General features: G+C 34.0%; 1 long non-coding RNA gene across 2 annotated transcripts; it reads right to left on the reverse strand.

Annotated features, from left to right (window-relative positions):
- Positions 1-354: 354 nt before the first annotated feature.
- LOC114319361 (uncharacterized) lies at positions 355-7,506 on the reverse strand. Of its 2 annotated transcripts, XR_014341946.1 has the most exons (5): positions 7,069-7,506; positions 6,239-6,346; positions 3,860-3,955; positions 598-855; positions 355-472 (listed from the first exon to the last, which is right to left on the reverse strand). It is a non-coding gene; the product is annotated as an uncharacterized LOC114319361 (long non-coding RNA). The 2 variants fall into 2 exon arrangements; XR_014341945.1 differs by lacking the exon at positions 7,069-7,506 and having other exon boundaries at positions 6,239-6,860.
- Positions 7,507-10,182: the final 2,676 nt, after the last annotated feature.

The following is a 10,182-nucleotide window of genomic DNA, read 5'->3' on the forward strand; positions in this document are numbered from 1 at the left end:
ACAAAAAAGCCGTTCTTGGACGATTTAATAACTATCTAGAGTTATGAACCACTATTTCATATTCCATAGCACAAGGCAGAGCATGATAAGCTTTAAAAACCAACATTCAAAAGATCTTCTCAAGTTGTAGAATCTCGGTGGACTGAAATCAGTGAAAATTTTCAGATGCCTCGAGTCGACTTCAGGCACAAGCACCATTGATCTATAATGAGTTGATACAATGATGATGATTTAATTTGAAAGAAGGATTTAAAAATTATAATTAAGAGGTCTGAGCTATTCAACCACATGGAATTAGGAAAAGTGAATTTGTTCTCAACCAGAAGTCGAAAAAGTGCATTGCCCATACCTGTCATGCATAACTCCTACGAGCCCACGGTCATAAATAACAGGCAATGTATTGAAACCACTAACAAGAACAACATTCATAACCCAGCAATCAATCCCATAATCATGTAATGCTGCAGCAAGCCTGCCATGAACAAAGTACCCATGATATAGGAATTCAAACAATCAAAATTAAAAAGCACTCTTCCAGATTTAGAGAAGGGTAAACATATATAAAGAGATGAAAAAGAAGAAGAAAAAGGAAGGCACCCTCAATATCCAGCCTTCATGTCCATCACATTTCGTAGGTGTAAGTCTTTCCAATTGAAGGCATTAACATAACCATTTACAAGATCGTTTCAATATTTTGACTCTGTTCTGAATATTTCCTTTCGGGAATTGTAGGCATCCATTTTTATGGTAAGTAGCCTGTCTGGTGGATAATGAAGGCGTGTGGGCCAGCTAGTAACATTAGCCCCATAACCATTCTCAGGTAACGGAGTGATACATGCCTTTAGACTGACATACCTGTAAGAATGCATCAATTTAGTTAGACGTTTGTGTCGAAATTGAAAAGATTTTGTTCATCACTAATTAAAAGATAAACTAAATTCATGGGTAAGAAATTATCAACTTGAGGATATGGTGTAACAACTTGGACGTAGGGTTTGAATAATCTGTTACAAGCTTGGAGCAATTCTAAGAATACCAGCAACAGGGAAGTAAATAATTCATATGGGATTGTTCCTTTAAATAGATATTTGATCTCTCTTTCCATGTGTTATTAGTGAATGAATGAAGATGTTTTAGGCTTTTAGCTGAGGAGGGAACATTCAGATTATTTAAACAAACACATACACTCTCTCTTCCCAATGTTAGTAAGGTATGATGGATAAAAAAGGAGAGGTCTTGTGTTGGTACTAAAATATTGAATTTGGCCTGTCGACAGAGGTGCTGACGTGGCTCAGATGAATTAATAGGTGATCTGAAGTAAGGAACGTGCAAGGTGGACAAGTCCTTTGAAGTAGAGTTGTGTTTCAAGAGTGCAGCCAGAAGCATGTGGGCACAGAAGTGGAGAGCAGTTACAACAAGTGAAGGATCTTTTCCAAATGGTGGAGAGAGCATGCTTGGTGTATCAAGGAATTAAGGAGGGACATGTGGCTGCAGCAGTTGTGGCTAGTGCAAAGGAACAAAAGTGGGAATTCAAAGTAAAGGATCTTCAAACCCATTCACAAACATGTGATAACTAGGAGTAGCAATTATCTAGGAGTAGCTTCTTTTAACTAGGAGTATCAATTAGCTTTTAGTCAATCGGTTATCTTTGTATTCTTGTTATTTGTTCTTGTTTGAAAGCTTGTAACAAGTGACAATTTCAGTAATACACTATCAGTTTTAGTTTGTTTCAATCAATCGACATACTCCAAAGAAGTCCTTAAATCTATGAAGGCATAGAACTCAACCACATTGCTTGATCGTTTTTCTGTTTTTGTGGAATTTGGTTTTCCCTGTCAAATAATCTCTGTCAATTTACCCCAAACCAGAATTTTACTGATATCTTGATATGTAAATGTGTGAAAAATTCAAACCATACATTCGTCATTCCCTGAAGTGCATGCTGTCAGCATATTTTGTTCACAAATCCAATTAATTCTATCTGAACTAGAAATTTGGAGAATATAGTTCCTTGCAAACTCTGGGATTAAACAGGTTCCAAACGTAATTTATCATGCTAAATTCTCAAATAGCCAGTTTACTGATTTTGTAGAGCCATTAAATAAATAAAGTTTGTCTTTCTAACAGTTCTGTGCTATATTCAGGTCCAAATCAAGTCAGAGACATCACCAAAAGACATTCAAAAGTAATGGCACTTGGCTATTTGACCAAACCCCAATTTTCTGCTACCCTAACCAAAATGAAATCTCATTGCCCTTAGAAAAATCAATCTCTTTTCTTTGTGTATCAACATCTCGGGATCAAAGACTGATGAGTACATTTGATCTTTCAGCTTTTTGGAAGTCCAATTACGTTTTAAATTTGAAGCTGTGAATAATAAACAATTAAAAATAATAGCATAGGAAGACAATTCAAGACCCATGTCACAGAGAGAGAGAGAGAGAGAGAGCTGAAAATTTTAAGGCACATACCTTTAAAGAGCAGCACATAATAGCATCTGTGTGATGCCAAAGGGTTTTGAGGGTGGTTTCACTTCCTTCACTGCCAGACTTGAGAAGCTCTACTCCCAAATAACACCTGTCAAGAAAGAAAGAACACACCATGGACCAGTGAGAGCAAAAAAATTTATTTTAAGCCCCCAAAAAGACCAATTGCTACACTTCGGGACAACGGAATTCAAAAACTAGATTTTTAAAACTCCTCTTGATTTGACCTATTAAATAGAGTATGCAAAGTTCAGAAATTTTGTGTTCATTAGCATCCATCTACGAACACACTATTACAATCTAATCCAATAATGCCACAAGGAAGATATAAAACTTCAAACATCAAAGTCATGCTCCACTGTACCTTCAAATGCAAATTCAAATGCTATTGTCATCACAGATCTTGTACTGCCACCATTAGAAGTATAATCATTAGATGCTTTATTTCCAGCCGGTCCAATCTCGAGAGCGGAAGCAAGGTCAAGGGTACGATTTGGACTGGAAGCTTCCTACAAAATGTCCCAGTTCATCAAATAAATGGAAGTCCAAAGAAGAGTTTAAAGTAGAGAAACATGTCTCTAGGCATTATTGCATCTTCAGGACAATGTCCAACACCTTCCAGCTTAATGACCTCCAATAACTAATATCCATGAAATGAAATGTACAATCTATGTCAAAATTCCAAGTAAATATTCAAAATTTTGGAATAGATAATGAAGAAATCAAGATGAAATTACTTGCCTCTTCATGCTCAATAGTATGAGCCAGTGGCAGAATAACTTGACCTGAAAAGCTTCCAACTCTAGACCCTGGTAAGCTACAGGGACCAACTTTAACAGCTGCAGCTGAGTAAGCATCGATACTATTGTCTGCCCATTCTGACCTGTGCTCCCGCAGGAATCTAAGTAGTATTGCAGGGGGCACATTCTGAAATATAGGAAAAGTGTACAGCAAGATCAGATAAAGAAATGTTAAGCTCGAAATGAGAACATGAATACAGAGAACTAGTAGAAAAGGATTGGGCAAGACTTGCGTTAATAGACCTATATACAACAATTATCTTAATTTACTTCACTTGCTAATATGTGAAATTTCATAACAATTGCTCTCCAGAACAAAGTGGAAAGCATTTGCTATCTTGGGATGCTTAATTTAACAATCTATTAATGGGCAAATTAATTATAGAACGAGCACTCTACATTTTTTTTAGAACAGCACATTTAGAACATCCACAGCTCGGCAATCGCGATACCACGAAGGCCGATCCTTAAGGATTTCTGCAACCTGGAAGTAGCGAAGCATAACCCATAAATGCTTCACATAAACTCCACAACTACTACAAAAAAGAAGAAAGAAAGGGGAGACTATCGTACCCTTGTAGGCTCTAAACCCACCAGGCTGCAAGCACGTGCTGCCACACCAGTGCAACCATGAGAAATAGCAACGATTCCAATGGAATCCAGACCAGGCTAAGCATAAAAGAAAGCAGTTAGTTCAGAAAGAGACCGATCATCAACTCGGTTTTTAACATAACAAATGAAACAAATACTATAATTAATCGGATCATGTCCCGCATGTATCATAACATTCAGTAAACTTTTATAATTCATTAGTTTAACAGCCGCATAAATTATGTCACCATAAGCACAGCACAACACAGTTTGATAAGAAGCAATACATCGACACTGACACTACATAGCCACTCATACGTAATAGCATAGCTTGCTACAAAAAGCTTAACAAGCCATCTGTCATCGCATGAACAAAAGAAAAAACTAGCAAAATAAATTTCAAGCCCACTAAAAGAAAAGATCACACATTTCTGAAGTGTACCAGCAGGTTCTACAGACATCTACTGCAATTAAATAGACAACACCTTTTAAACACTAGTTACCTCACTTAAGGTCTTAACAGATATATTTATTTACATACATCAAAGATCAAAGATTGGCTTTTGAACACTAGTTACCTCAATTAAATAGACAACACCTTTTGAACACTAGTTACCTCACTTAAGGTCTTAACAGATATATTTATTTACATGACAATGCAGGGATGATTGGCTTGAAACATCAAAGATCCCCCAATCCTTTGTTTCACAAATGACTTGTAATGAGCTTCAATGGAAATAATGTGCAGCAATGCCCATCTAAATGTGCATTAACTTACATGGATTAAATTACCTGCGTTTATATTGTTTATTTGATTTTCACCGGCAATTATTTAACTGCTAATCAGACACCGCTGTCAGTTGTACTTCTGAAAATTTCAGTCTTTCTCCTGAATTCTCATCTGATAAAAAATGGTGACAATTTCAGTCATAGATACTATCATATAGTGTTACCAACTCTTCTATAACATAAAGCATCACATTAACAACAAAGCCAAGAATATTAAATGTGTAGAAGCATAATCTAGTATAATTAACTTCAAATGGAAAGAATATTATTTCGCATCTATAATTTGCGATGTAGACGTGAGTACTGTAAAATCCATATATTTTTTCTATCACACATGGCCTCTATGCTGGAGGCAGAGTTGTCAAACCTGACAGTTGGCATTACAATAGATAAATAGAAAGAAATTTGCTTATAGAAATTTTTATTGAAGGATTCATAGTAGAAGACCTTGAGAAATTTTTATTGAAGGATTCTGTTGAAAAATGTTTTGTACTTGGAAAAACTATTTAAACAAATCAGTCATTTCTAAGGCTTTGAAACAGCAGAAAAAGGCAGAAAAATAACTTATATCTAGTCATTAACTAGAAATAAGCCATCAACCAATTCATTGTATTCCTCAGCATATACTTCTGAAGCCATGAACTCTGGTGTCCCTAATTAACCTCAAAAAATAGATAAAAACTAACTCAATGATTTCCCTTAATTATGTCAATCAACCAATCACTCACACAGAAAGTTACATATCATCACAAAGTCATGTTACAACAGATACGTACTGTTTCATGGTACGTACACTATGAGTTTGTGGTAGTGAATACGAGATTATGTCGGATTAACAATAAAGTTCGAATTAGAAGTAATGAAAGCACTTTTAAATCAAAATAACAAATTTTCAATCATATAGCCACTATTGTATTGGGTCCATTCAACATTGGAAATGCAACAAATTTTCAATTCATAAACCAATAACAATCTGTAGCAATTTTCCAGTATTGATCACAGGGTTCAGAATTTCACCAATATAACGATAAACAACAATTCCATTTCTACCCATCAAATCCTAGAACCAAAATAAGTTGTAAAAAAAGAAGAACAGGCAGAATTTTCTTAATGTCAGCTTCTTCCAACCAGAACAATCTCCATGAAAGTACGAACAATCCAATTTTAGCTGTACAAACCCAAAACTTCAAATCTATCTCAGGTTGTCTAGAAAATCACCACATTTCAGTCCAGATTGAAGGCATGCCAAAAAACAGTAAGCAGCCTCTTCAGCTGGACCCAGATGAACTTTATACATAATTGATTAAATAATTGAATACCCCTGCAACAAAGAAGCCAAAAAAATTTGAAAAAATTGACCTGGACAATGAAGAATCCAGCGAAGTGACTGCCTCTATGCAATCCTCAGGAAGATATACTGGAAAAAATTTACTACATTCTGGCACAACCTCTAGAAGCATAAAAGAGCACTCCTTTCACTATCAATTTTAGAAAAGGATGAACTAACTCATGCTAGATAAAAATAAAAATAAATAGTGCCTGCCACACCTACAAGGGTTTAATCTAACAGACCTCATAATGAACACTTCCTGGGCAAACTCTCTCAGCATATCTTTATTCACAAGATCAGGCTTGAGGACTTTGATAGCCACCTCCTGACTGCAGTATGTGCCTTTATACCTGAAAAAGACAAATGATACGATATACTGACAGCTCAAACACAATCAGAAATAGGTTGAGAGTGACAAAACTCACAGATCACCAAACTCACAAGATCAGGCTTGAGGACTTATTTTTTTTAAATGCAAATTTAATTAAATATAAAAAATAAATCATATTAAAATAATTTAAATTCAGACTCTGATTACTATGTTCATTTTCTTTTGATTAGTTTTAATTCAAATAATTTTATATTAGACGATTGGCATGTTCAACAAATTCTAAAATTACTATGTCCCTTTCACTCCTCCATAATTATGTGAATCATAATCACCATAATTCTCCAGATTTCAGAAATTCAAGTAAAATGCAGAGGGGGAAAAAAAATCACAACCACCAAAAAGAAAATCAAGTGATTGCTTTGATCAAAACGAAATCACACACATATTTTATACATCATATAATTCATAAATAGACAAATTAAATTGTATGTATATATGCAGATCTTAAAAGCAAAGAAAGAAAAAATCAAATAGAGACAAACTGAAGTGAATCATCGATCATCACCTAATAGTGATTTGAACAGAACAATAAGTAAAACTAGAAACGAAGAAGATAATGATTTAAGCAAAAAGTGAAAACAGAGCACAGAAGAAGAGATTCACGGAGCCGAAGAAACATCTAAGAAAGAAACATCTAAGAAGACGAAGATTTCCGAACAGAGCACAGAAGAAACATCTAACCTCTGATCGAAGAAGACGAAGATCACGGATCTGAAGAAGAGTTCCAAATCACGGTGCTCAAAATCGAACTTCGAAGTCGCAATCGCTCTGTGCTCAAGAAGAAGAATCACCGAGTTGAAGAAGAATCACCGAATCGAGAGAGAGAACTTCATATTGATTCGATCCTCTGAGAGAGAGAGAGAGAGAGAGGAAGAGATTCGAATATGTAGACGGCGGTGCTCAAAATAGGGTTTCAAGATAAAGGTTTGGAGAGACAGGATAGGGCTTGAGGAGAGACGGATTTGGAGGCGCTTTTCAAACGTCTTCTGATCACAAAACGGCACCGTTTTAATTAATAACAATTGTGACGTTTAAAAAACGTCGTTAATTTTAAAAAAAAGTGACGTTTAATAAAACGCCATTAATTAAACGCCGTTAAATCTCTAAATTCCTGTAGTGATTTTTGTAGCAAAAAAAATAACGTCCCAAATAGGGGCTTTGTTGTGATTCCTTTGGCTAACTAAACAGGAAATTCATGTAACTATGAAAAATTTATAGATTTATAGAGCTTGATTTTTTTTTTTCACAAAAAAAAAAAAAACAACATTATTAGAGGTCAATGTAATATACCCTTTAAAAATTAATAGAACCCTCCATGCCACATGAAAATTCACATAACAAGTTAAAACTTTTGGTGAAATAATTTAGTAATATACAATAGTTCTTTTTAAAGAAATGGTTTATTAAATCAAAAAACCCTTTTTTTTTTTTTTTTTTTTTGGCGTATATCACTTTACTCCCCATCTATATAAATCTTAATCTCCTTAATTATAATAATCATACAAATACATCATTTCTTAAAGTGGTTTAAAATAAGTGAAAGTGGTATATTTTTCTAATTAAAAGGGTCAAAATATATGGATTCATTGATGAGGGAATAAATTGAAATTTACAAACAGTTAAAAAGGTCTTGATATATTTAATCCTTCAAAAATAAAATAGTTACACACAATAAATAAATTTTTTGATTCTTTTTAATGTAGAAAATAGAATGGTGAAATAGTTATGTGTAATACTCGGAAGCATTAGCTCAAAACTTTGATGTGGTGTCAACCGATAAGCTGCGGTGAATATGTAATTTACGGACAGAAATTGAGATTTGACTAAAAGTACAGAGGTTGACTGTCACAATTTTATGTGCAGGGATCAAGGTGGGATTTGATTAGAAGTGTAGAAGGTTGACTGTTATAATTTCATGTGTAATGGCCAAAGTGAGATTTCGTACGAAATATAAAGGTGCAAAGTGCAATTTACCCTGATATGGTTGTTGAAAGTGTAATCCTGCTCCCACAACCATATTTAATATTGCTCAAATCCTATTCCCACTTTAAGTAATGATCAATATGGCTATTGTCATTTAATATACGGAAGTGTAATTTATCCATTTAATATGATCGTTGAAAGAAATGTCATTTAATATACGGAAGTGTAATTTATCCATTTAATATGATCGTTGAAAGAAATGAAATGAAATGACTTTCTAAGTGAGCAAGGATCCTCTTAAGTAGGTCAGAAATTGATTTGATGATAGCACTCTATACAGTTAGAATGTTTTAGTTGTTGAAAGAATAAGTCGTTCCACATTATCACTAGATAAAATGTCTAAAAAAAATTAACTTGGAAGTAACAACTCTTATTATTTTAATCAATAAAAATCAATTTGAGACTTTAAATGTATTTACTCTTAGAGCTCTAAATAATTTTTTCTAAAACCAAGTCAAGTTGGTAGTTATGAAAATTTCTCAATATTAGTTGTGACACTATCACAAATGAATAGTCACTGTGCTTCATTAATGGCCTATCAAATTTTGTCAATGATCAAACTTTGTGCCAATAAAATTTGAAAAATAACTAAACGAAAGTAATGTCAAATTGCAATTCACTAAAAGAACATCTTTGCATTTTGCCACTATAGGAAATATGGCTTTTAGCTGTGTCCAAAAAAGGTCACTAAATGTTTTTACAAATGTCGATGATGTGGCCATCGCTATATGTTTACGATGTTTAAGAAATGTCGTGTTTGACTTTTTTGTAGTGTTTCAAAAACGCCGTCTTATAGCTATCGGCGGCGACATTTTTCGGTGGCATGACGTCATGTGGACAGCTAGAGTGGCATGTTTTTACAAAACACTACTAAATGTTATTTCTTCCCTTCCATTGGTGATTTCTTTTTTTTAGATTAATTTTACATTGGGTAAATTACACTTTGCACCAAATCTCACTTTGGCCGCTACACATGAAATCATGACAATCAACCCCCTACACTTCTAGTCAAATCCCACTTTATACACATGAAATCATGACAGTCAACCCCTGTATTTTTACTCAAATCCCACTTTGGTCACTACGCAAGTGTCAATATCCCTTTTTCTGTTGCTTCATTTTGGAATCTTTAGCAAAATTCAGTCATATGACAAAAATGTGATTAAGAAATGAGATTAAGAGAGGAAAATCATCCATGTTTCCCACCAATACACTTTGTCCTACGTGATAAGCACATGAGAGTTATATAATACAATATATATAAATATATATTCGTATTGTAAAAATTGTGACGAAATGACAAGAAAGTAGAGTTTTTAAAATAAAATAAAATACGCGACAAAGAAATCAAAGAGAAAAAAAAAAGATGAATAGACAGAAGACTATGTTACGGTGAAAAATAGGGTTTTGTAATTTCACTTTATGCAAAACTCTAGTTCATCTTCTTACCTAATTGTTCACAATTTGCCTTTTTGTTTTAGTCTAATACAGTCATATTTTGATGAAAATTTTGGGATAAAATGTGTATTGGTGAAAAATGTAGATGATTTTCCTTTCTTACTCTCATGTCGTAGTCACATTCTTACCATATGACTAAATTCTGTTAAACATTTAAACGATTGAGTAACAGAAACGGGATAGTGACATTTGTATAGGGACCAAAGTGAGATTTGATCAAAAGTATAGGGGCATGACTGTTACAATTTCATGTGTAGGGACCAAAGTAATATTTGACCAAAAGTGCAGGTGTTATAATTTCATATGTAGGGACCAAAATGAGATTTAATGCAAAATATAGGGTGCAAAGTGTAG

Source organism: Camellia sinensis, chromosome 10 (assembly GCF_055761805.1).
Source record: "Camellia sinensis isolate YWXY chromosome 10, ASM5576180v1, whole genome shotgun sequence".
In the NCBI taxonomy this organism is placed as follows: Eukaryota; Viridiplantae; Streptophyta; class Magnoliopsida; order Ericales; family Theaceae; genus Camellia; species Camellia sinensis.